Source organism: Orcinus orca, chromosome 12, assembly GCF_937001465.1.
Source record: "Orcinus orca chromosome 12, mOrcOrc1.1, whole genome shotgun sequence".
Taxonomy (NCBI): Eukaryota; Metazoa; Chordata; class Mammalia; order Artiodactyla; family Delphinidae; genus Orcinus; species Orcinus orca.
The window spans coordinates 88753466-88778957 of NC_064570.1; the positions used below are offsets into that span (position 1 = coordinate 88753466).

Sequence of the window (25492 nt, forward strand, 5' to 3'; positions counted from 1 at the left end):
TATTTCGAATTGAGGCTTGAAGCCCGTATTTTCCCTTTGTCTAGTTTGAAGGATCCAGATATGTAAAGATGATATTCTAGATAAATCATGGGCTATCCTGAAAGAAATTCACCAGTGAATTGTTCCGTATGGATTAGAAGCCAGCTTCTCTGGCCTTCCTGGAGTATATCCAGTAAGGCGTCTCATTCATGTCTAGAAAGCAACTATATCATTTATTGCAACTTCAGCGTGGAGCGATGTATTGGTATAAAGTACGATCAACACAATTTGGTCATTGTGAGTATGACAGCTAGGTCCACTCTTTACTACACATATGTAACTCTAGGGATTCTTATGCCCAAGGGAGGAGACGTACTCTTGGCTGTCTAGGACAAGGGAAGCATGTGTTGTTATTCAGGAGCTGGAAGCTTCAGCATGACAGGTAGGAATTGAACAATCGTGGTCTATACATCACTTGACCTTGCTTAAAACTTGTTTCTTTGGCTTGCTTCATTGGAGTGTTTTCTCCCTCCTGGGCTGACAGTGTCTGTTATGTATCACGCATGAGACATATAGAAGTTTCAGAACCCAAAATCATATAAATCAGTAAAAATGTATATATATATATATATATATATATATATATATATATATAAAATCTATTGAAACTCACACTGGGCTGAATTCATATATTCCAAAATCAGTTTGACCCTCTGCTCATGAGATTCTTTTTATGGTATGTCCCAGCAAATCTGGGCTTCCATCCCCAATAAATTTTGGGGTTGAAGGACACAAAAGCTTTTGCTCAGAGCTAAATTCTGTCTGAAAAAAAGGGAAATATTATAAGCCCTTTGTAACCTCTCCAAGAGCAGAAATGATTTACAGCTGTGGCATTGAACCATAATTCCTCGATCTCATTTGAGAAGAGTTCAGTTAGAAACAGTGTCTTGATTTCTTGTCCTGTTTTCCTGTCTTGCTTACCAACAATCCATTGTAATTCATCAGTTAGTATGGCAGCAGGCTGAGTGTTCCCTGGAGCTCATTAAATGAAGTGTTTTTCCTAAAATGACGTTTGTCTGCTTGTTTTCAGCCCCTCTTCTTTCCTCTGCCCTTGACTATAACCAGAGCTCAGCAAAAGCTGAGTGACTTTGTGCAGACCTTACTTAGGCTCAGCCTTTTTTTCTTCATTATTTTATTCATGGCTCCTCCATTTCATTGTTTGCCTTCTCGAAATGTGTTGAAATCTTTCTGTGGTTGATGACTTCCAAAATATCTTGGCTTTTATTGGTTGATTAATTTTGGTATTTCTACAGTTTTATTTAGATATGGTTTCAGGAGGAACAGAAAGTAAATATATTTCCTAGTCTGCCATCTTGAGCTGAAAATCCCTGTGGATTTTAGCATCCAATGTTCCCATGGGAAAACACCCAACCATGGCCTTAATAGATGTAACACTCAAGATTTCAGCTTTTCTTGAGCAATCACTAAGGATTTCATATGTGGTCATTTCTAATGGGGAAATTATAACTATCTCATGACGTTGATTTGAGGATTAAATTAGATAATGAACATGAAAATGCTTTGTAAGATTTAAAAATCTGTAAAACTGTTTTTTGTTATTATTTGATTTGTTGCTATTTCAACTTCACTTGACAGTTGTTTATGACCTTGCCTATGTGAGAAAATGCCCTCTGGGTTATTTTTTTGAAAGCCAGAATGTATTTTTCAACAGCTCAATGGAACTGGCATCATTTGTGAAGGTTAAGGGTGAAGGGGTAAATGTTTCTTGACACCTATCACTTTACAGTGTTTTCAGGAACTAACTGACTCATGTATTCCTCTTCCAAATTTGGTTGAGGACCTCCTACCAGCCACATGCTTTATGTCAGGTGTTGGAAAGCATTTTCTGGATTTTAAAGATCTTAGGCTTTGTGGGCCATATAGAGTTTCTGTAGCTTCTCCTCCTCTTTCCTCTTCAACAAGCTTTCTAAACGTGAGAACCATTATTAGCTCACAGTCCCACAGATCCAGGCTGAGAGCCTGATTTGATTCGTGGCCATTATTTGCCAATTCCTGCTCTGCGTCTTCACTGAGGAGGGGGACCATGTTTGAGTAATCAGTTCTTTGAATCAACTGTTGGTCTTCTGGGCCTTGTCCTTGCTCTCCTACAGTCTCTAATCAGCGTGGCATCCAGAGAGATCTTGTTAAAACATAAGTCAGATCATGTCACTCAAATTTCTTCAATGGCTTCTTCACAGAAAATGCAAAGTCCTCAGAGTGCCTCCACAGACCTAGAAATCTGGGTGTCTGTTTCCTCTCTGACTGTTTCCTTCTCCTCTCCAATTTGCTCGCTCTGTTTTCCACACGCTGACATCCTTTCTGCTCCTTGGATACTCCAAGCCTACTCTTGCCTCATTGACTTTCTGCCGCAGGCCAGCCGCAGAAAGAGGATTTCACCGCCCAGGGTCAGAAGGGAAGGGGTAAGGAACTGAAGTAGCACCGACGAATGGGGTCAGAAGCCCATGGGTCAGAAGGCTGCAATGAGAAGCCTAGTCACCGCAACAAAGAATAGACCCCCGCTCGCCGAAACTAGAGAAAGCTCGCATGCAGCAATGAAGACCCAATGCAGCCAAAAATAAATAAATAAAAAATAAAGTATAGAATCTTAAAAAAAATCTATAAAGAATATTACAAGAATAGAATCACAGGCCAGTTTCTCCTTTGAACATGCATGCAAAATGTGTAAAGAGAAGCACAAACTATATCCATGGTATGTAAAACAATCATATATCAGAATCAAAGTAGCTTTATTCTTCTGGCAATGCAAGGTTGCTTTAATGTCCAAACGTGAAACTGATCCCAGGAATGAATTAGAGTGGGAGAAAAGTCATTTAAAACAGAAATCTTGGGACTTCCCTGGTGGTCCAGTGTTTAGAACATGGCGCGTTCACTGCTGGGGCCCTGGGGTCCAATCCCAGGTCAGGGAACTAAGATCCTGCAAGACATGAGGCAGGGCCCCGAAAAAAAAAAAGGAAAGAAAGAAGTCTTAACCAGGAGAAGCACAAGATTGAATAAACATAACAGATAACACCTTATGAAAAATAGGTGAAGATTATGGAATATTCTAAAATTTAAAACAAAAAGAAACTTTTAAAGATTCAAAAGGATGTGACAAATATTGTACATAGGCCAAAATAAAATGAAATAAAATATACAAATGATGGGAGCCCAAAATTCCAGATGCCCAAGTCCTGTCTCTGAAGATTCTCATTCAATGGGTTCAGGATTTCCTCCTTATTTAAAAACCTACAGGTGATTCTGGTACGATTCCCAGACACAATGTAAAGCTTCTCTTTTACAGGAAAGAATACCAGATTATTTTGTTATCTTATAGTTATACTAACAGGTTGTACTATTGACGGATAAGTCTGCTGTGAAAATGCACCCCCACTAGGGATAAAAAAGGAACTAGTAGTCTCTACTGCTACTTGGTGGCAGCACGCATGTATTGCAAGGGCAATTATTGTAGCAATCCAAATTAGTGGAACATTTTAGAATTGGAAGACGACATACAGATCATCTAGTCAAGCTTCCAACTATTATAGTTGTGAAAACTAAGGCCCATATAAATGAAATGATTTATCTCCAAAGAGCATTAGTGAAAGTATGAAATAAAAAATATCTCTGAACTTTTAATTTAGTGCTGTTTTTATTAATCTCAAGTATTAGCTTAAACTTCAGTGTGACAGATTTGGGATTGAATTCCTGCTCACGTTTACTGATTGCGTGTCTTTTAGTAAGTTACTAAAACACTTTTTTTTTAAATAGACGTATTTAATTATTTATCTTTGGCTGCCTAGGCTCTTCGTTGCTGTGCACGGGCTTTCCCTAGTTGCGGTGGGCGGGGGCTGCTCTTTGTTGCAGTACGCGGGCTTCTCATTGTGGTGGCTTCTCGTTGTTGCTGAGCACGGGGTCTAGGTGCATGGGCTTCAGTAGTTGTGGTTCACGGGCTCTAGCACGCAGGCTCAGTAGTTGTGGCACATGGTCTTAGTTGCTCCGCGGCATGTGGGATCTTCCCGGACCAGGGCTCAAACGTGTGTCCCGTGCACTGGCAGGTGGATCCTTAACCAGTGCGCCAACAGGGAAGCCCTACTAATACACTTTTAACTTTGCTTTTCACGTATGTAAAATGGTGAGCCTTGACTGATATAGAATATGAGATAACCTAGCACTGTTCTTAACACATATATGTAGTTAAAACTTTTTGGCTCTCATCCCTCTTAAACAGCCTCTATCCTCTTAATAATGAATGTGTCTTTCAGCTAGCAGAGCACCCCAGAGCTGACCACATTCTGGCAAGAGATATAGGATTCTTTTTCTTACTGGGGGTTCTTTATACCTGATAGTTGAAGTGCACTTAAACATGAACAACTCTTGTTTATACTGTAGTAATGGATTTGATGGACGAATTTTAGAAAGTAATATGCAGGAATTGAGCTGCCTTACCCTCAAGAAATATAATTCGATAGTGGTGGCTAGAACGATAAACAGTGTTTGGACAGGGAGTCCATATTGGATGTGAACTTCCTGTACTCCCATTCGTCTATTAAGAATAAAGAGAATCCTTTCAAAATGTGTTTTAAAGGGCAGTTATTTCTTTCTGCCTCATTTAAGTTACCTGCAAGAAAAAGACAATCTCCTGCATCCTTGTTTAATAGGCTTTTAATGTAAAGCAGATAATTTTTTGCAACATTTCCCAAACTTTTCATTATCGAATTGGCTGAGGCTTCTCAACGATTATCATTTCACAACAATATCTCCATCTTCAGCTTCTTTCAATGAATTGGCCTAATAGATGTGCCATTAAAACAGAGCTTCACTCTCAACGTATTTTTAATTTTGTATTCAAACGGTATGAAGGATTCAGCCATAACAGTGAGTGGATTTCTGATACATGCTACATGATGGATTCAACTAAGTGAAAGAAGGCTACATATTGTATGGTTCCATTTATATGAAATGTCCAGCAGTGGCAAATCCATACACACAGAAAAGATTCTACATTCGTGGTTGCCAGGGGTTTGGAAGAGAGGGAACTAGGGAATGACTCCTTAAAATGGGTGTAGGTTTCCTCTTGGTTGATGAAGATGTTTTGCAGCTCGGCAGTGGTGATAGTTGCACAACATTGTGACAGTAGTAAATTCCACTGAATGGTACAGTGAATTGTAAAATGATCCAAATGGTGAATTTTGTGTTATGTTCATTTTACTACAATAAAAAGGAGAAAGAATTCGGGAAAGACTTAGAGTTTGGGAAACTAAGGTGAACTGGTCAAGAAAAAGACAGCTCTATTGTTCAGTTTTCTCTCAGCTCTCCCAGTGCATTAATCCTCAGCAAAAAGTAGGCTGAACTTGTAGATGATAGTCATTCAACACAGTCCAGGGAAAAGTAAATAAAGTAAAACCCAACTCTTCTTCTTTAGCACATGTATGAAAGGTTAACTTGCTGCTCAGCCACGTGGACCTTCATGAAGACGTTTCACTTTAGGTGTCCTCTACTTCAGTACTTTACTCACAGCTCATTCACACATGTAGGCAACAGCATTCCTTAATTCGATGGAATCTGCAGCACTGGTTGTGATCAGTCTCATGAAAAGAAAAGGAAAGGTGGCGCGGAAGCCAAGGGAAGAGATTTTCAAGACAGAGACGTTGTTTAAGATCTAACTCGGCTTGGCGGTCACAAAGATAAGGATTGAGAAGTAGTCCCCTGGACTTGTCAATGGAGAAATCATTGGGGGCTTCAAGGAGATCAGTTTCACGAGAGTAGTGGGGCAGAAACCAGATCGCAGTGTAGATGGGAGGGGAGAAATGGGGGGCAAGTCAAGAAATTGATGGCAAAGGGAAAGAAGGGAGGGGTGGATAGGAGGACAGGAGAATGGAATGGAGGAGAGCATTTCCTTGTGGCTCTTTAATATGGCTGGGAGGGGCCAAAAGAGAAGGAGAGCGTGAAGATGTAGGAAGAGGGGATGGCATCCCGAGCCCAAGGAGGACTGGCGCCTGTCTTCAGCTCCCACCAGCTGGATGGTCCCTCCCTCTAGCTTTCCACGTAGGCTGTGGAAGTTGCCCCTTGCCTCCTTGGATCAGCTGCCCTTGATTCGTTCGTCCTTTTCTTATTTCTCAGCACATCTGGGTCCTACGTTATGTGAAGACAAACAAATCACCACTGATGCTTAATTTTCTTGAAAAATCCCCCAGGCAGGTACCATTTTGGAGAACTACCTATTGTGCCTCAGCAAGCCAAAGTAGCCCATTTTTCCTCTCTCATTGGGAGAGATTGCTGTTTGTTGGAGAACCTGATGAAGAGGGTGACTCGCGCTTAGGAATAACGTTGCTTGAAAAGTGCAAAAGGTGAGGTAGTTTGGCTCTGAGGGGCCTCTGAGGCCTGAGACTTCCTGAGAGATGGCAGACTCACAGCTCCCATTTCCCTCTGACCCTGGGCTATGAGCTCATCAAATGAGATGGTAAATAAAGTCACTGACATGGTTTAAAGGATAATTTTGTTCTCTCTTGTTCACTCAGAGCAAACTGAATGGAATTTGCATACAACATATGGATGAACCATCCATACGATGGGGCTTGACCATATCCTCATGGTTCCCCTTCCCTTTTCTACATCTGGCCCCTTTAGCTCTGCAGACTTAACCCCACACCATCAGTCCACCCAGTCGGTCCACTGGACGTCTCTTCCTCTTTCGCATCTGGTCGTTGTCGTCACCTTGTTCTCCACTACCGCCTCCTGCAGTAGCTGTTAGGTCCAGAGAGGTTGGTTCACTGTGAGCAAGTAACTGTCAACTCCATGGACAGGTGGAAGTGACTTGGCAGCCGGGATGCGCCCACCCTGAGTTCATTATACCCATGAGGGTCAAGGAGAATGGGGATGCAGCTGGTCTGCAGATCCCCGGCAGTTCTGAGACACATGTTCCTGGATCCACACGTTGCTCCGTACCCAGCCTTGCCTTTCTTTTTTCTCTCTCTTGACTCCATCCAGGTTTCTGCTCTCCTTGTCCCTTTGGGGAGGGAGGCCAGTACCAGTCCAGGTGTAGTCCCCCAAAGCTTCCTACTTCCAAGCGTTACGTAGGCTTGTATATCCACTTGCTTGGGTTGCCCTGGCATTCGTGCCAACAAGTTGAGTGGTTTAAGCCCTAGGCTCTCTTTTCTGGCAAGAATGTGCCTAAAAATCTCCACCTCTGGTTTGGTGGCCCCTAAAAATTCCCAGTCAGTTTTGGTGAGGGGACACTTGGTGACAGTGTTGTCTTTCGAAATGAGTAGTTCCGTTACCGACGATACTTTGCTCCCCATACATTATTTATAAGGTTTCCCTGTTTGTATGTGCAAACTATTTGTGTGTATATTTTGAGAAATACATTGTACAGGCCTCTTTTTTATTTCTTCCACACACCCTAGAGATGTCATAGAGGTGGTAAATGTGTCCAACTTTTTGAGAAATTGGAACAATCAAGACTTACCTGTATGGAATGCTGTTAACGATGTCAATTCCCGCGACAGTACCTTTCATCTGACACACTTAGGGACTGTTAACAGATTAAAAGTAGTAAAAGACGCGGATAGAGAGAATTTTCATTATCTTGTGCACTGAAATCTTGGATTTTCGTTGGTTTGAATGGGCCTGAAAATGTATTTTTTTTAGTAGGGACATAGAAGCCTCTAGCGGTATTCTTAATAAAGCAAGGTGAGTTATAAGCAATCATCTGATGGAGGGTAAATGTACCACAGTTTAAGAAAAATACAATATAAAAGTCTTACCATGGAAGAAAATCTTTATATGATCTTTTGTAAAAAAAAAAAAAAAAGCTTCAAGAAACATAAAGACATGACACCATATTCAGTTTAAAGTCAGTGACTTGTAAGCAACGCAAAGCAAAGACAGTCTGATTAAGGCCGTTGCATTGTTGTGGCATTTTTTAGGTCTCACCCATTTCTGTGGCCTTTTTAGAACCTAAGCTTCTAGGGCACAGGGAACTTCATCTTGACGTAGGGCTGAGCAAATGCACGGAGCATTTCTCAATAAGTAGGCATTAAATTCTTAGTCCAGAAGGGGCCTTGAGATGCCCTCTCTTTACTCCTTGGTAGAACTGTTTTAACCATCCCCCGAAAACAGATTTTTTTCTTTAAATCTCAAAATTCAGAGAGTCCACAATCAGAACTTCCTTCTCATATTGCCATGTGGTCTGCTGTGGGCATCTGTCGAATGGTGTGAACTCTGCGTGGGGAGTCTGGCCTACCCTCGAGGCCCATGGTTTGGGCTGCGGTGGTGCCATGCTGTGCTCAGGGGCCTTCTTTTTTGGAAGTCTGGGCTCCAGTGAGCCTTGGTCATGCTCTTTTATGGAACCTTGGGTGCTAGACCACTCTGACCCTCAGTCTCATTTGCAGGTTCTGGGGAGGATTAAATGAGCTCATGTGATATCCAGGTGACTGAGGCAGAGTCGGCTCGGGATGAATCTTTGCTTCGTTTTCATTAGCTGCGGAGAAGACGATGACAGCTTGGTGCCTCTCCAACTTTAATATGGGTATGCCTCTCTTGGGGATGTTGTTAAATGCAGGCTGGTATTCAGTAGTTCTGGGTGGGGCCTGGATTCTGTGCTTCTAACAAGCTCCTAGGTGACGGTGACGCTGAGGGCAAGGGTTTGGCACCTGCGTTTCTCCCTTTCCGGAAGAGCAGGATGTCTGCCGCACCCCCACCCGAGAGGAGCAAACATCCGCAACGTGACTACTAGGAACCAGCTTCCCTCACAGGCAAGGGACCTGTACCACTGCTCCCAACCATTCTGTCTGAGGCGCAGCAAGCCAAAACACTGAAATGCTGAGGTTTGCAGCAAAGAGGAGGTTTATTCACAGGGCAGCCAAGCGAGGACGTGACGTGACAATAGGTCTCAAATCTGCCTCCCCAAAGGCAAGGGGCTTTGGGTATCTGTGGGATAAAGAATAAAGAAGCAGGGCAGTATGAGGCATGGGGAGCGTGAGGAAAGGTGATTGGAAAAAGGTGTGCTCATCATTGTTCTGAGCAGGCGTAACTAGGCTACAGGCCTCGGCACATTCTCAGGCTGGAGTTGGGGAAAACAGGAGCAGAATGGAAGATGAAGGCGTGTGAAGGAGGTGTGGTGTCCATAGGTTCGGGGTCTGACATGCTTCCTGCTGAAGCACCGATGCCCACCAAAGCCGTAAATGGGGTGCTGGGGAAAACAGGAGCAGAATGGAAGATGACAGCGTGTGAGGGAGGTGTGGTGTCCATAGGTTCGGGGTCTGACGTGCTTCCTGCTGAAGCACCGACGCCCGCCAAAGCCGTAAATGGGGTGCTGGGGAAAACAGGAGCAGAATGGAAGATGACAGCGTGTGAAGGAGGTGTGGTGTCCATAGGTTCGGGGTCGGACGTGCTTCCTGCTGAAGCACCGACGCCCGCCAAAGCCGTAAATGGGGTGCTGGGGAAAACAGGAGCAGAATGGAAGATGACAGCGTATGAAGGAGGTGTGGTGTCCATAGGTTCGGGGTCTGACGTGCTTCCTGCTGAAGCACCGACGCCCGCCAAAGCCGTAAATGGGGTGCTGGGGAAAACAGGAGCAGAATGGAAGATGACAGCATGTGAAGGAGGTGTGGTGTCCATAGGTTCGGGGTCTGACGTGCTTCCTGCTGAAGCACCGACGCCCGCCAAAGCCGTAAATGGGGTGCTGGGGAAAACAGGAGCAGAATGGAAGATGACAGCGTATGAAGGAGGTGTGGTGTCCATAGGTTCGGGGTCTGACGTGCTTCCTGCTGAAGCACCGACGCCCGCCAAAGCCGTAAATGGGGTGCTGGGGACAACAGGAGCTGAATGGAAGATGACAGCGTATGAAGGAGGTGTGGTGTCCATAGGTTCGGGGTCTGACGTGCTTCCTGCTGAAGCACCGATGCCCGCCAAAGCCGTAAATGGGGTGCTGGGGAAAACAGGAGCAGAATGGAAGAGGACAGCGTGTGAAGGAGGTGTGGTGTCCATAGCTTCCATATTAGAGGTACTGCCTGCCTGATCTGAGAGCAGAGAGTGAAAGTGGGAGAGCCTCTTCCTAGATTCTAACTCCTCTGAATTTATAGCACTGGCTCTGCCTGGCTTTATGACATATCCATTGTACGTGTCACAGAGAAAGAGTGGGCGGGGCAGGGGGTGAGGCAGGGGTCACATGCAAGCCCAGCTGGTGGCTTAACCCCGGCCCAAAGGCAAAGGGCGGGGCCCCTTCTGGACTTTCTAGTGGCTGGGACGTCTGGCTGTGGGTGGCAGGTGTTTGGCACCAGCTGGGCCACCATGCGGAGACTGTTGGGGACTGTGGAAGCCTCCTCCAGAGCTCACCCTTCCTGGGGACTGGCTCTGCAGGCCCCTCAGCCCTGCGTATGTATCGGCCCGGCCTTCCCCACCACGGGGCCCAGAGGCCAGAGCCTGCTCAGACCTGAGGGCAGGAGGCAGCCAGAGCTTACCAGGGTGTGGGCCACCTCGTCCGGAGACCTCCCCAGCTCCTCTGCGAGACCTGGAGACAGGATCGCCTTCTCCAGGGCTGCTCAGCTGCCAGCATCACCATGAGCCAGGTGGCCAAGGTTTCTGAGCAGGAGATGCAGAGCCCTGATCCGACTGGATGCTGCAGCCCACGATGTCCCTTCCTGGCAGATAGGTTCTTTCTTCACTTCTTGTTTGAAATTTGGTAAAAGAACATTTAACCCTTGGCCTGTCCTTCAGGGTATATAGATGGTAGTGGCTTAGCCGGGATTCGATCCAAGCCTGTGTGATTCCAGAGCTTGTGCTCTGGACTGTGGTGCCTCCTTATCGTATATGCTTCATGTGTTACTTGTTTTTTTTTTTCTTGTAGTCCTTATGGTACTTAGCCCTAAGTGCCATACCTGTAACGAACAGCTACACTGCCCTGTAGGAGGTCTTCTTTTGTTCAACGCCTGAATTGGTCATACACCACACTGTGTTCTAATCTCAGAAGATACAGGTCAGGGACCACCAGTTGTCAGCATGGCACCATTCCATATTTCGAATTGAGGCTTGAAGCCCGTATTTTCCCTTTGTCTAGTTTGAAGGATCCAGATATGTAAAGATGATATTCTAGATAAATCATGGGCTATCCTGAAAGAAATTCACCAGTGAATTGTTCCGTATGGATTAGAAGCCAGCTTCTCTGGCCTTCCTGGAGTATATCCAGTAAGGCGTCTCATTCATGTCTAGAAAGCAACTATATCATTTATTGCAACTTCAGCGTGGAGCGATGTGTTGGTATAAAGTACGATCAACACAATTTGGTCATTGTGAGTATGACAGCTGGGTCCACTCTTTACTACACATATGTAACTCTAGGGATTCTTACGCCCAAGGGAGGAGACGTACTCTTGGCTGTCTAGGACAAGGGAAGCATGTGTTGTTATTCAGGAGCTGGAAGCTTCAGCATGACAGGTAGGAATTGAACAATCGTGGTCTATACATCACTTGACCTTGCTTAAAACTTGTTTCTTTGGCTTGCTTCATTGGAGTGTTTTCTCCCTCCTGGGCTGACATTGTCTGTTATGTATCACGCATGAGACATATAGAAGTTTCAGAACCCAAAATCATATAAATCAGTAAAAATGTATATATATATATATATATATATATATATATATATATACACACATATATATATATACATATATATATATATATATATATAGATATATATATATAAATCTATTGAAACTCACACTGGGCTTAATTCATATATTCCAAAATCAGTTTGGCCCTCTGCTCATGAGATTCTTTTTATGGTATGTCCCAGCAAATCTGGGCTTCCATCCCCAATAAATTTTGGGGTTGAAGGACACAAAAGCTTTTGCTCAGACCTAAATTCTGTCTGAAACAAAGGGAAATATTATAAGCCCTTTGTAACCTCTCCAAGAGCAGAAATGATTTACAGCTGTGGCATTGAACCATAATTCCTCGATCTCATTTGAGAAGAGTTCAGTTAGAAACAGTGTCTTGATTTTTGTTTCTTTTGTTTCTTCCCTGTTTTCTTGTCTTGCTTACCAACAATCCATTGTAATTCATGAGTTAGTATGGCAGCAGGCTGAGTGTTCCCTGGAGCTCATTAAATGAAGTGTTTTTCCTAAAATGACGTTTGTCTGCTTGTTTTCAGCCCCTCTTCTTTCCTCTGCCCTTGACTATAACCAGAGCTCAGCAAAAGCTGAGTGACTTTGTGCAGACCTTACTTAGGCTCAGCCTTTTTTTCTTCATTATTTTATTCATGGCTCCTCCGTTTCATTGTTTGCCTTCTCGAAATGTGTTGAAATCTTTCTGTGGTTGATGACTTCCAAAATATCTTGGCTTTTATTGGTTGATTAATTTTGGTATTTCTACAGTTTTATTTAGATATGGTTTCAGGAGGAACAGAAAGTAAATATATTTCCTAGTCTGCCATCTTGAGCTGAAAATCCCTGTGGATTTTAGCATCCAATGTTCCCATGGGAAAACACCCAACCATGGCCTTAATAGATGTAACACTCAAGATTTCAGCTTTTCTTGAGCAATCACTAAGGATTTCATATGTGGTCATTTCTAATGGGGAAATTATAACTATCTCATGACGTTGATTTGAGGATTAAATTACATAATGAACATGAAAATGCTTTGTAAGATTTAAAAATCTGTAAAACTGTTTTTTGTTATTATTTGATTTGTTACTATTTCAGCTTCACTTGACAGTTGTTTATGACCTTGCCTATGTGAGAAAATGCCCTCTGGGTTATGTTTTTGAAAGCCAGAATGTATTTTTCAACAGCTCAATGGAACTGGCATCATTTGTGAAGGTTAAGGGTGAAGGGGTAAATGTTTCTTGACACCTATCACTTTACAGTGTTTTCAGGAACTAACTGACTCATGTATTCCTCTTCCAAATTTGGTTGAGGACCTCCTACCAGCCACATGCTTTACGTCAGGTGTTGGAAAGCATTTTCTGGATTTTAAAGATCTTAGGCTTTGTGGGCCATATAGAGTTTCTGTAGCTTCTCCTCCTCTTTCCTCTTCAACAAGCTTTCTAAACGTGAGAACCATTATTAGCTCACAGTCCCACAGATCCAGGCTGAGAGCCTGATTTGATTCGTGGCCATTATTTGCCAATTCCTGCTCTGCGTCTTCACTGAGGAGGGGGACCATGTTTGAGTAATCAGTTCTTTGAATCAACTGTTGGTCTTCTGGGCCTTGTCCTTGCTCTCCTACAGTCTCTAATCAGCATGGCATCCAGAGAGATCTTGTTAAAACATAAGTCAGATCATGTCACTCAAATTTCTTCAATGGCTTCTTCACAGAAAATGCAAAGTCCTCAGAGTGCCTCCACAGACCTAGAAATCTGGGTGTCTGTTTCCTCTCTGACTGTTTCCTTCTCCTCTCCAATTTGCTCGCTCTGTTTTCCACACGCTGACATCCTTTCTGCTCCTTGGATACTCCAAGCCTACTCTTGCCTCATTGACTTTCTGCCGCAGGCCAGCCGCAGAAAGAGGATTTCACCGCCCAGGGTCAGAAGGGAAGGGGTAAGGAACTGAAGTAGCACCGACGAATGGGGTCAGAAGCCCATGGGTCAGAAGGCTGCAATGAGAAGCCTAGTCACCGCAACAAAGAATAGACCCCCGCTCGCCGAAACTAGAGAAAGCTCGCATGCAGCAATGAAGACCCAATGCAGCCAAAAATAAATAAATAAAAAATAAAGTATAGAATCTTAAAAAAAATCTATAAAGAATATTACAAGAATAGAATCACAGGCCAGTTTCTCCTTTGAACATGCATGCAAAATGTGTAAAGAGAAGCACAAACTATATCCATGGTATGTAAAACAATCATATATCAGAATCAAAGTAGCTTTATTCTTCTGGCAATGCAAGGTTGCTTTAATGTCCAAACGTGAAACTGATCCCAGGAATGAATTAGAGTGGGAGAAAAGTCATTTAAAACAGAAATCTTGGGACTTCCCTGGTGGTCCAGTGTTTAGAACATGGCGCGTTCACTGCTGGGGCCCTGGGGTCCAATCCCAGGTCAGGGAACTAAGATCCTGCAAGACATGAGGCAGGGCCCCGAAAAAAAAAAAGGAAAGAAAGAAGTCTTAACCAGGAGAAGCACAAGATCGAATAAACATAACAGATAACACCTTATGAAAAGTAGGTGAAGATTATGGAATATTCTAAAATTTAAAACAAAAAGAAACTTTTAAAGATTCAAAAGGATGTGACAAATATTGTACATAGGCCAAAATAAAATGAAATAAAATATACAAATGATGGGAGCCCAAAATTCCAGATGCCCAAGTCCTGTCTCTGAAGATTCTCATTCAATGGGTTCAGGATTTCCTCCTTATTTAAAAACCTACAGGTGATTCTGGTACGATTCCCAGACACAATGTAAAGCTTCTCTTTTACAGGAAAGAATACCAGATTATTTTGTTATCTTATAGTTATACTAACAGGTTGTACTATTGACGGATAAGTCTGCTGTGAAAATGCACCCCCACTAGGGATAAAAAAGGAACTAGTAGTCTCTACTGCTACTTGGTGGCAGCACGCATGTATTGCAAGGGCAATTATTGTAGCAATCCAAATTAGTGGAACATTTTAGAATTGGAAGACGACATACAGATCATCTAGTCAAGCTTCCAACTATTATAGTTGTGAAAACTAAGGCCCATATAAATGAAATGATTTATCTCCAAAGAGCATTAGTGAAAGTATGAAATAAAAAATATCTCTGAACTTTTAATTTAGTGCTGTTTTTATTAATCTCAAGTATTAGCTTAAACTTCAGTGTGACAGATTTGGGATTGAATTCCTGCTCACGTTTACTGATTGCGTGTCTTTTAGTAAGTTACTAAAACACTTTTTTTTTTTAAATAGACGTATTTAATTATTTATCTTTGGCTGCCTAGGCTCTTCGTTGCTGTGCACGGGCTTTCCCTAGTTGCGGTGGGCGGGGGCTACTCTTTGTTGCAGTACGCGGGCTTCTCATTGTGGTGGCTTCTCGTTGTTGCTGAGCACGGGGTCTAGGTGCGTGGGCTTCAGTAGTTGTGGTTCACGGGCTCTAGCACGCAGGCTCAGTAGTTGTGGCACATGGTCTTAGTTGCTCCGCGGCATGTGGGATCTTCCCGGACCCGGGCTCAAACGTGTGTCCCGTGCACTGGCAGGTGGATCCTTAACCAGTGCGCCAACAGGGAAGCCCTACTAATACACTTTTAACTTTGCTTTTCACGTATGTAAAATGGTGAGCCTTGACTGATATAGAATATGAGATAACCTAGCACTGTTCTTAACACATATATGTAGTTAAAACTTTTTGGCTCTCATCCCTCTTAAACAGCCTCTATCCTCTTAATAATGAATGTGTCTTTCAGCTAGCAGAGCACCCCAGAGCTGACCACATTCTGGCAAGAGATATAGGATTCTTTTTCTTACTGGGGGTTCTTTATACCTGATAGTTGAAGTGCACTTAAACATGAACAACTCTTGTTTATACTGTAGTAATGGATTTGATGGACGAATTTTAGAAAGTAATATGCAGGAATTGAGCTGCCTTACCCTCAAGAAATATAATTCGATAGTGGTGGCTAGAACGATAAACAGTGTTTGGACAGGGAGTCCATATTGGATGTGAACTTCCTGTACTCCCATTCGTCTATTAAGAATAAAGAGAATCCTTTCAAAATGTGTTTTAAAGGGCAGTTATTTCTTTCTGCCTCATTTAAGTTACCTGCAAGAAAAAGACAATCTCCTGCATCCTTGTTTAATAGGCTTTTAATATAAAGCAGATAATTTTTTGCAACATTTCCCAAACTTTTCATTATCGAATTGGCTGAGGCTTCTCAACGACTATCATTTCACAACAATATCTCCATCTTCAGCTTCTTTCAATGAATTGGCCTAATAGATGTGCCATTAAAACAGAGCTTCACTCTCAACGTATTTTTAATTTTGTATTCAAACAGTATGAAGGATTCAGCCATAACAGTGAGTGGATTTCTGATACATGTTACATGATGGATGCAACTAAGTGAAAGAAGGCTACATATTGTATGGTTCCATTTATATGAAATGTCCAGCAGTGGCAAATCCATACACACAGAAAAGATTCTACATTCGTGGTTGCCAGGGGTTTGGAAGAGAGGGAACTAGGGAATGACTCCTTAAAATGGGTGTAGGTTTCCTCTTGGTTGATGAAGATGTTTTGCAGCTCGGCAGTGGTGATAGTTGCACAACATTGTGACAGTAGTAAATTCCACTGAATGGTACAGTGAATTGTAAAATGATCCAAATGGTGAATTTTGTGTTATGTTCATTTTACTACAATAAAAAGGAGAAAGAATTCGGGAAAGACTTAGAGTTTGGGAAACTAAGGTGAACTGGTCAAGAAAAAGACAGCTCTATTGTTCAGTTTTCTCTCAGCTCTCCCAGTGCATTAATCCTCAGCAAAAAGTAGGCTGAACTTGTAGATGATAGTCATTCAACACAGTCCAGGGAAAAGTAAATAAAGTAAAACCCAACTCTTCTTCTTTAGCACATGTATGAAAGGTTAACTTGCTGCTCAGCCACGTGGACCTTCATGAAGACGTTTCACTTTAGGTGTCCTCTACTTCAGTACTTTACTCACAGCTCATTCACACATGTAGGCAACAGCATTCCTTAATTCGATGGAATCTGCAGCACTGGTTGTGATCAGTCTCATGAAAAGAAAAGGAAAGGTGGCGCGGAAGCCAAGGGAAGAGATTTTCAAGACAGAGACGTTGTTTAAGATCTGACTCGGCTTGGCGGTCACAAAGATAAGGATTGAGAAGTAGTCCCCTGGACTTGTCAACGGAGAAATCATTGGGGGCTTCAAGGAGATCAGTTTCATGAGAGTAGTGGGGCAGAAACCAGATCGCAGTGTAGATGGGAGGGGAGAAATGGGGGGCAAGTCAAGAAATTGATGGCAAAGGGAAAGAAGGGAGGGGTGGATAGGAGGACAGGAGAATGGAATGGAGGAGAGCATTTCCTTGTGGCTCTTTAATATGGCTGGGAGGGGCCAAAAGAGAAGGAGAGCGTGAAGATGTAGGAAGAGGGGGTGGCATCCCGAGCCCAAGGAGGACTGGCGCCTGTCTTCAGCTCCCACCAGCTGGATGGTCCCTCCCTCTAGCTTTCCACGTAGGCTGTGGAAGTTGCCCCTTGCCTCCTTGGATCAGCTGCCCTTGATTCGTTCGTCCTTTTCTTATTTCTCAGCACATCTGGGTCCTACGTTATGTGAAGACAAACAAATCACCACTGATGCTTAATTTTCTTGAAAAATCCCCCAGGCAGGTACCATTTTGGAGAACTACCTATTGTGCCTCAGCAAGCCAAAGTAGCCCATTTTTCCTCTCTCATTGGGAGAGATTGCTGTTTGTTGGAGAACCTGATGAAGAGGGTGACTCGCGCTTAGGAATAACGTTGCTTGAAAAGTGCAAAAGGTGAGGTAGTTTGGCTCTGAGGGGCCTCTGAGGCCTGAGACTTCCTGAGAGATGGCAGACTCACAGCTCCCATTTCCCTCTGACCCTGGGCTATGAGCTCATCAAATGAGATGGTAAATAAAGTCACTGACATGGTTTAAAGGATAATTTTGTTCTCTCTTGTTCACTCAGAGCAAATTGAATGGAATTTGCATACAACATATGGATGAACCATCCATACGAGGGGGCTTGACCATATCCTCATGGTTCCCCTTCCCTTTTCTACATCTGGCCCCTTTAGCTCTGCAGACTTAACCCCACACCATCAGTCCACCCAGTCGGTCCACTGGACGTCTCTTCCTCTTTCGCATCTGGTCGTTGTCGTCACCTTGTTCTCCACTACCGCCTCCTGCAGTAGCTGTTAGGTCCAGAGAGGTTGGTTCACTGTGAGCAAGTAACTGTCAACTCCATGGACAGGTGGAAGTGACTTGGCAGCCGGGATGCGCCCACCCTGAGTTCATTATACCCATGAGGGTCAAGGAGAATGGGGATGCAGCTGGTCTGCAGAGCCCCGGCAGTTCTGAGACACATGTTCCTGGATCCACACGTTGCTCCGTACCCAGCCTTGCCTTTCTTTTTCTCTCTCTTGACTCCATCCAGGTTTCTGCTCTCCTTGTCCCTTTGGGGAGGGAGGCCAGTACCAGTCCAGGTGTAGTCCCCCAAAGCTTCCTACTTCCAAGCGTCACGTAGGCTTGTATATCCACTTGCTTGGGTTGCCCTGGCATTCGTGCCAACAAGTTGAGTGGTTTAAGCCCTAGGCTCTCTTTTCTGGCAAGAATGTGCCTAAAAATCTCCACCTCTGGTTTGGTGGCCCCTAAAAATTCCCAGTCAGTTTTGGTGAGGGGACACTTGGTGACAGTGTTGTCTTTCGAAATGAGTAGTTCCGTTACCGATGATACTTTGCTCCCCATACATTATTTATAAGGTTTCCCTGTTTGTATGTGCAAACTATTTGTGTGTATATTTTGAGAAATACATTGTACAGGCCTCTTTTTTATTTCTTCTGCACACCCTAGAGATGTCATAGAGGCGGTAAATGTGTCCAACTTTTTGAGAAATTGGAACAATCAAGACTTACCTGTATGGAATGCTGTTAACGATGTCAATTCCCGCGACAGTACCTTTCATCTGACACACTTAGGGACTGTTAACAGATTAAAAGTAGTAAAAGATGCGGATAGAGAGAATTTTCATTATCTTGTGCACTGAAATCTTGGATTTTCGTTGGTTTGAATGGGCCTGAAAATGTATTTTTTTTAGTAGGGACGTAGAAGCCTCTAGCGGTATTCTTAATAAAGCAAGGTGAGTTATAAGCAATCATCTGATGGAGGGTAAATCTACCACAGTCCAGTTTAAGAAAAATACAATATAAAAGTCTTACCATGGAAGAAAATCTTTATATGATCTTTTGTAAAAAAAAAAAAAAAGCTTCAAGAAACATAAAGACATGACACCATACTCAGTTTAAAGTCAGTGACTTGTAAGCAAGGCAAAGCAAAGACAGTCTGATTAAGGCCGTTGCATTGTTGTGGCATCTTTTAGGTCTCACCCATTTCTGTGGCCTTTTTAGAACCTAAGCTTCTAGGGCACAGGGAACTTCATCTTGACGTAGGGCTGAGCAAATGCACGGAGCATTTCTCAATAAGTAGGCATTAAATTCTTAGTCCAGAAGGGGCCTTGAGATGCCCTCTCTTTACTCCTTGGTAGAACTGTTTTAACCATCCCCCGAAAACAGATTTTTTTCTTTAAATCTCAAAATTCAGAGATTCCACAATCAGAACTTCCTTCTCATATTGCCATGTGGTCTGCTGTGGGCATCTGTCGAATGGTGTGAACTCTGCGTGGGGAGTCTGGCCTACCCTCGAGGCCCATGGTTTGGGCTGCGGTGGTGCCATGCTGTGCTCAGGGGCCTTCTTTTTTGGAAGTCTAGGCTCCAGTGAGCCTTGGTCATGCTCTTTTATGGAACCTTGGGTGCTAGACCACTCTGACCCTCAGTCTCATTTGCAGGTTCTGGGGAGGATTAAATGAGCTCATGTGATATCCAGGTGACTGAGGCAGAGTCGGCTCGGGATGAATCTTTGCTTCGTTTTCATTAGCTGCGGAGAAGACGATGACAGCTTGGTGCCTCTCCAACTTTAATATGGGTATGCCTCTCTTGGGGATCTTGTTAAATGCAGGCTGGTATTCAGTAGTTCTGGGTGGGGCCTGGATTCTGTGCTTCTAACAAGCTCCTAGGTGACGGTGATGCTGAGGGCAAGGGTTTGGCACCTGCGTTTCTCCCTTTCCGGAAGAGCAGGATGTCTACCGCACCCCCACCCGAGAGGAGCAAACATCCGCAACGTGACTACTAGGAACCAGCTTCCCTCACAGGCAAGGGACCTGTACCACTGCTCCCAACCATTCTGTCTGAGGCGCAGCAAGCCAAAACACTGAAATGCTGAGGTTTGCAGCAAAGAGGAGGTTTATTCACAGGGCAGCCAAGCGAGGACGTGACGTGACAATAGGTCTCAAATCTGCCTCCCCAAAGGCAAGGGGCTTTGGGTATCTGTGGGATAAAGAATAAAGAAGCAGGGCAGTATGAGGCATGGGGAGCGTGAGGAAAGGTGATTGGAAAAAGGTGTGCTCATCATTGTTCTGAGCTGGCGTAACTAGGCTACAGGCCTCGGCACATTCTCAGGCTGGAGTTGGGGAAAACAGGAGCAGAATGGAAGATGACAGCGTGTGAAGGAGGTGTGGTGTCCATAGGTTCGGGGTCTGACGTGCTTCCTGCTGAAGCACCGATGCCCATCAAAGCCGTAAATGGGGTGCTGGGGAAAACAGGAGCAGAATGGAAGATGACAGCGTGTGAGGGAGGTGTGGTGTCCATAGGTTCGGGGTCTGACGTGCTTCCTGCTGAAGCACCGACGCCCACCAAAGCCGTAAATGGGGTGCTGGGGAAAACAGGAGCAGAATGGAAGATGACAGCGTATGAAGGAGGTGTGGTGTCCATAGGTTCGGGGTCTGACGTGCTTCCTGCTGAAGCACCGATGCCCGCCAAAGCCGTAAATGGGGTGCTGGGGAAAACAGGAGCAGAATGGAAGAGGACAGCGTGTGAAGGAGGTGTGGTGTCCATAGCTTCCATATTACAGGTACTGCCTGCCTGATCTGAGAGCAGAGAGTGAAAGTGGGAGAGCCTCTTCCTAGATTCTAACTCCTCTGAATTTATAGCACTTGCTCTGCCTGGCTTTATGACATATCCATTGTACGTGTCACAGAGAAAGAGCGGGCGGGGCAGGGGGTGAGGCAGGGGTCACATGCAAGCCCAGCTGGTGGCTTAACCCCGGCCCAAAGGCAAAGGGCGGGGCCCCTTCTGGACTTTCTAGTGGCTGGGACGTCTGGCTGTGGGTGGCAGGTGTTTGGCACCAGCTGGGCCACCATGCGGAGACTGTTGGGGACTGTGGAAGCCTCCTCCAGAGCTCACCCTTCCTGGGGACTGGCTCTGCAGGCCCCTCAGCCCTGCGTATGTATCGGCCAGGCCTTCCCCACCACGGGGCCCAGAGGCCAGAGCCTGCTCAGACCTGAGGGCAGGAGGCAGCCAGAGCTTACCAGGGTGTGGGCCACCTCGTCCGGAGACCTCCCCAGCTCCTCTGCGAGACCTGGAGACAGGATCGCCTTCTCCAGGGCTGCTCAGCTGCCAGCATCACCATGAGCCAGGTGGCCAAGGTTTCTGAGCAGGAGATGCAGAGCCCTGATCCGACTGGATGCTGCAGCCCACGATGTCCCTTCCTGGCAGATAGGTTCTTTCTTCACTTCTTGTTTGAAATTTGGTAAAAGAACATTTAACCCTTGGCCTGTCCTTCAGGGTATATAGATGGTAGTGGCTTAGCCGGGATTCGATCCAAGCCTGTGTGATTCCAGAGCTTGTGCTCTGGACTGTGGTGCCTCCTTATCGTATATGCTTCATGTGTTACTTGTTTTTTTTTTTCTTGTAGTCCTTACGGTACTTAGCCCTAAGTGCCATACCTGTAACGAACAGCTACACTGCCCTGTAGGAGGTCTTCTTTTGTTCAACGCCTGAATTGGTCATCCACCACACTGTGTTCTAATCTCAGAAGATACAGGTCAGGGACCACCAGTTGTCAGCATGGCACCATTCCATATTTCGAATTGAGGCTTGAAGCCCGTATTTTCCCTTTGTCTAGTTTGAAGGATCCAGATATGTAAAGATGATATTCTAGATAAATCATGGGCTATCCTGAAAGAAATTCACCAGTGAATTGTTCCGTATGGATTAGAAGCCAGCTTCTCTGGCCTTCCTGGAGTATATCCAGTAAGGCGTCTCATTCATGTCTAGAAAGCAACTATATCATTTATTGCAACTTCAGCGTGGAGCGATGTGTTGGTATAAAGTACGATCAACACAATTTGGTCATTGTGAGTATGACAGCTGGGTCCACTCTTTACTACACATATGTAACTCTAGGGATTCTTATGCCCAAGAAGGAGGAGACGTACTCTTGGCTGTCTAGGACAAGGGAAGCATGTGTTGTTATTCAGGAGCTGGAAGCTTCAGCATGACAGGTAGGAATTGAACAATCGTGGTCTATACATCACTTGACCTTGCTTAAAACTTGTTTCTTTGGCTTGCTTCATTGGAGTGTTTTCTCCCTCCTGGGCTGACAGTGTCTGTTATGTATCACGCATGAGACATATAGAAGTTTCAGAACCCAAAATCATATAAATCAGTAAAAATGTATATATATATATATATATATATATACACACACACACATATATATATACACATATATATATATATATATAAATCTATTGAAACTCACACTGGGCTTAATTCATATATTCCAAAATCAGTTTGGCCCTCTGCTCATGAGATTCTTTTTATGGTATGTCCCAGCAAATCTGGGCTTCCATCCCCAATAAATTTTGGGGTTGAAGGACACAAAAGCTTTTGCTCAGACCTAAATTCTGTCTGAAAAAAAGGGAAATATTATAAGCCCTTTGTAACCTCTCCAAGAGCAGAAATGATTTACAGCTGTGGCATTGAACCATAATTCCTCGATCTCATTTGAGAAGAGTTCAGTTAGAAACAGTGTCTTGATTTTTGTTTCTTCCCTGTTTTCTTGTCTTGCTTACCAACAATCCATTGTAGTTCATGAGTTAGTATGGCAGCAGGCTGAGTGTTCCCTGGAGCTCATTAAATGAAGTGTTTTTCCTAAAATGACGTTTGTCTCCTTGTTTTCAGCCCCTCTTCTTTCCTCTGCCCTTGACTATAACCAGAGCTCAGCAAAAGCTGAGTGACTTTGTGCAGACCTTACTTAGCCTCAGCCTTTTTTTCTTCATTATTTTATTCATGGCTCCTCCGTTTCATTGTTTGCCTTCTCGAAATGTGTTGAAATCTTTCTGTGGTTGATGACTTCCAAAATATCTTGGCTTTTATTGGTTGATTAATTTTGGTATTTCTACAGTTTTATTTAGATATGGTTTCAGGAGGAACAGAAAGTAAATATATTTCCTAATCTGCCATCTTGAGCTGAAAATCCCTGTGGATTTTAGCATCCAATGTTCCCATGGGAAAACACCCAACCATGGCCTTAATAGATGTAACACTCAAGATTTCAGCTTTTCTTGAGCAATCACTAAGGATTTCATATGTGGTCATTTCTAATGGGGAAATTATAACTATCTCATGATGTTGATTTGAGGATTAAATTAGATAATGAACATGAAAATGCTTTGTAAGATTTAAAAATCTGTAAAACTGTTTTTTGTTATTATTTGATTTGTTGCTATTTCAGCTTCACTTGACAGTTGTTTATGACCTTGCCTATGTGAGAAAATGCCCTCTGGGTTATTTTTTTGAAAGCCAGAATGTATTTTTCAACAGCTCAATGGAACTGGCATCATTTGTGAAGGTTAAGGGTGAAGGGGTAAATGTTTCTTGACACCTATCACTTTACAGTGTTTTCAGGAACTAACTGACTCATGTATTCCTCTTCCAAATTTGGTTGAGGACCTCCTACCAGCCACATGCTTTACGTCAGGTGTTGGAAAGCATTTTCTGGATTTTAAAGATCTTAGGCTTTGTGGGCCATATAGAGTTTCTGTAGCTTCTCCTCCTCTTTCCTCTTCAACAAGCTTTCTAAACGTGAGAACCATTATTAGCTCACAGTCCCACAGATCCAGGCTGAGAGCCTGATTTGATTCGTGGCCATTATTTGCCAATTCCTGCTCTGCGTCTTCACTGAGGAGGGGGACCATGTTTGAGTAATCAGTTCTTTGAATCAACTGTTGGTCTTCTGGGCCTTGTCCTTGCTCTCCTACAGTCTCTAATCAGCGTGGCATCCAGAGAGATCTTGTTAAAACATAAGTCAGATCATGTCACTCAAATTTCTTCAATGGCTTCTTCACAGAAAATGCAAAGTCCTCAGAGTGCCTCCACAGACCTAGAAATCTGGGTGTCTGTTTCCTCTCTGACTGTTTCCTTCTCCTCTCCAATTTGCTCGCTCTGTTTTCCACACGCTGACATCCTTTCTGCTCCTTGGATACTCCAAGCCTACTCTTGCCTCATTGACTTTCTGCCGCAGGCCAGCCGCAGAAAGAGGATTTCACCGCCCAGGGTCAGAAGGGAAGGGGTAAGGAACTGCAGTAGCACCGACGAATGGGGTCAGAAGCCCATGGGTCAGAAGGCTGCAATGAGAAGCCTAGTCACCGCAACAAAGAATAGACCCCCGCTCGCCGAAACTAGAGAAGGCTCGCATGCAGCAATGAAGACCCAATGCAGCCAAAAATAAATAAATAAAAAATAAAGTATAGAATCTTAAAAAAAATCTATAAAGAATATTACAAGAATAGAATCACAGGCCAGTTTCTCCTTTGAACATGCATGCAAAATGTGTAAAGAGAAGCACAAACTATATCCATGGTATGTAAAACAATCATATATCAGAATCAAAGTAGCTTTATTCTTCTGGCAATGCAAGGTTGCTTTAATGTCCAAACGTGAAACTGATCCCAGGAATGAATTAGAGTGGGAGAAAAGTCATTTAAAACAGAAATCTTGGGACTTCCCTGGTGGTCCAGTGTTTAGAACATGGCGCGTTCACTGCTGGGGCCCTGGGGTCCAATCCCAGGTCAGGGAACTAAGATCCTGCAAGACATGAGGCAGGGCCCCGAAAAAAAAAAGGAAAGAAAGAAGCCTTAACCAGGAGAAGCACAAGATCGAATAAACATAACAGATAACACCTTATGATAAGTAGGTGAAGATTATGGAATATTCTAAGATTTAAAACAAAAAGAAACTTTTAAAGATTCAAAAGGATGTGACAAATATTGTACATAGGCCAAAATAAAATGAAATAAAATATACAAATGATGGGAGCCCAAAATTCCAGATGCCCAAGTCCTGTCTCTGAAGATTCTCATTCAATGGGTTCAGGATTTCCTCCTTATTGAAAAACCTACAGGTGATTCTGGTACGATTCCCAGACACAATGTAAAGCTTCTCTTTTACAGGAAAAAATACCAGATTATTTTGTTATCTTATAGTTATACTAACAGGTTGTACTATTGACGGATAAGTCTGCTGTGAAAATGCACCCCCACTAGGGATAAAAAAGGAACTAGTAGTCTCTACTGCTACTTGGTGGCAGCACACATGTATTGCAAGGGCAATTATTGTAGCAATCCAAATTAGTGGAACATTTTAGAATTGGAAGACGACATACAGATCATCTAGTCAAGCTTCCAACTATTATAGTTGTGAAAACTAAGGCCCATATAAATGAAATGATTTATCTCCAAAGAGCATTAGTGAAAGTATGAAATAAAAAATATCTCTGAACTTTTAATTTAGTGCTGTTTTTATTAATCTCAAGTATTAGCTTAAACTTCAGTGTGACAGATTTGGGATTGAATTCCTGCTCACGTTTACTGATTGCGTGTCTTTTA

The 25492-nt window shown here is 43.7% G+C and overlaps 1 long non-coding RNA gene across 8 annotated transcripts in view; it reads left to right on the top strand.

The window, feature by feature from the left end:
* LOC125960632 (uncharacterized) overlaps nucleotides 1-25492 on the top strand; it is a 107755-nt gene that overhangs the window by 66451 nt on the left and 15812 nt on the right. Inside the window, exon 1 of one of the 8 annotated variants that reach the window (XR_007470496.1) lies at nucleotides 8430-8566. The exons of 6 other annotated variants lie outside the window; for them this stretch is intronic. This is a non-coding gene — a long non-coding RNA (uncharacterized LOC125960632). Of the gene's footprint in view, nucleotides 1-8429; nucleotides 8567-19552; nucleotides 19690-25492 lie in introns of those variants that run through there. One more of the 8 variants, XR_007470497.1, reaches the window with a different exon arrangement.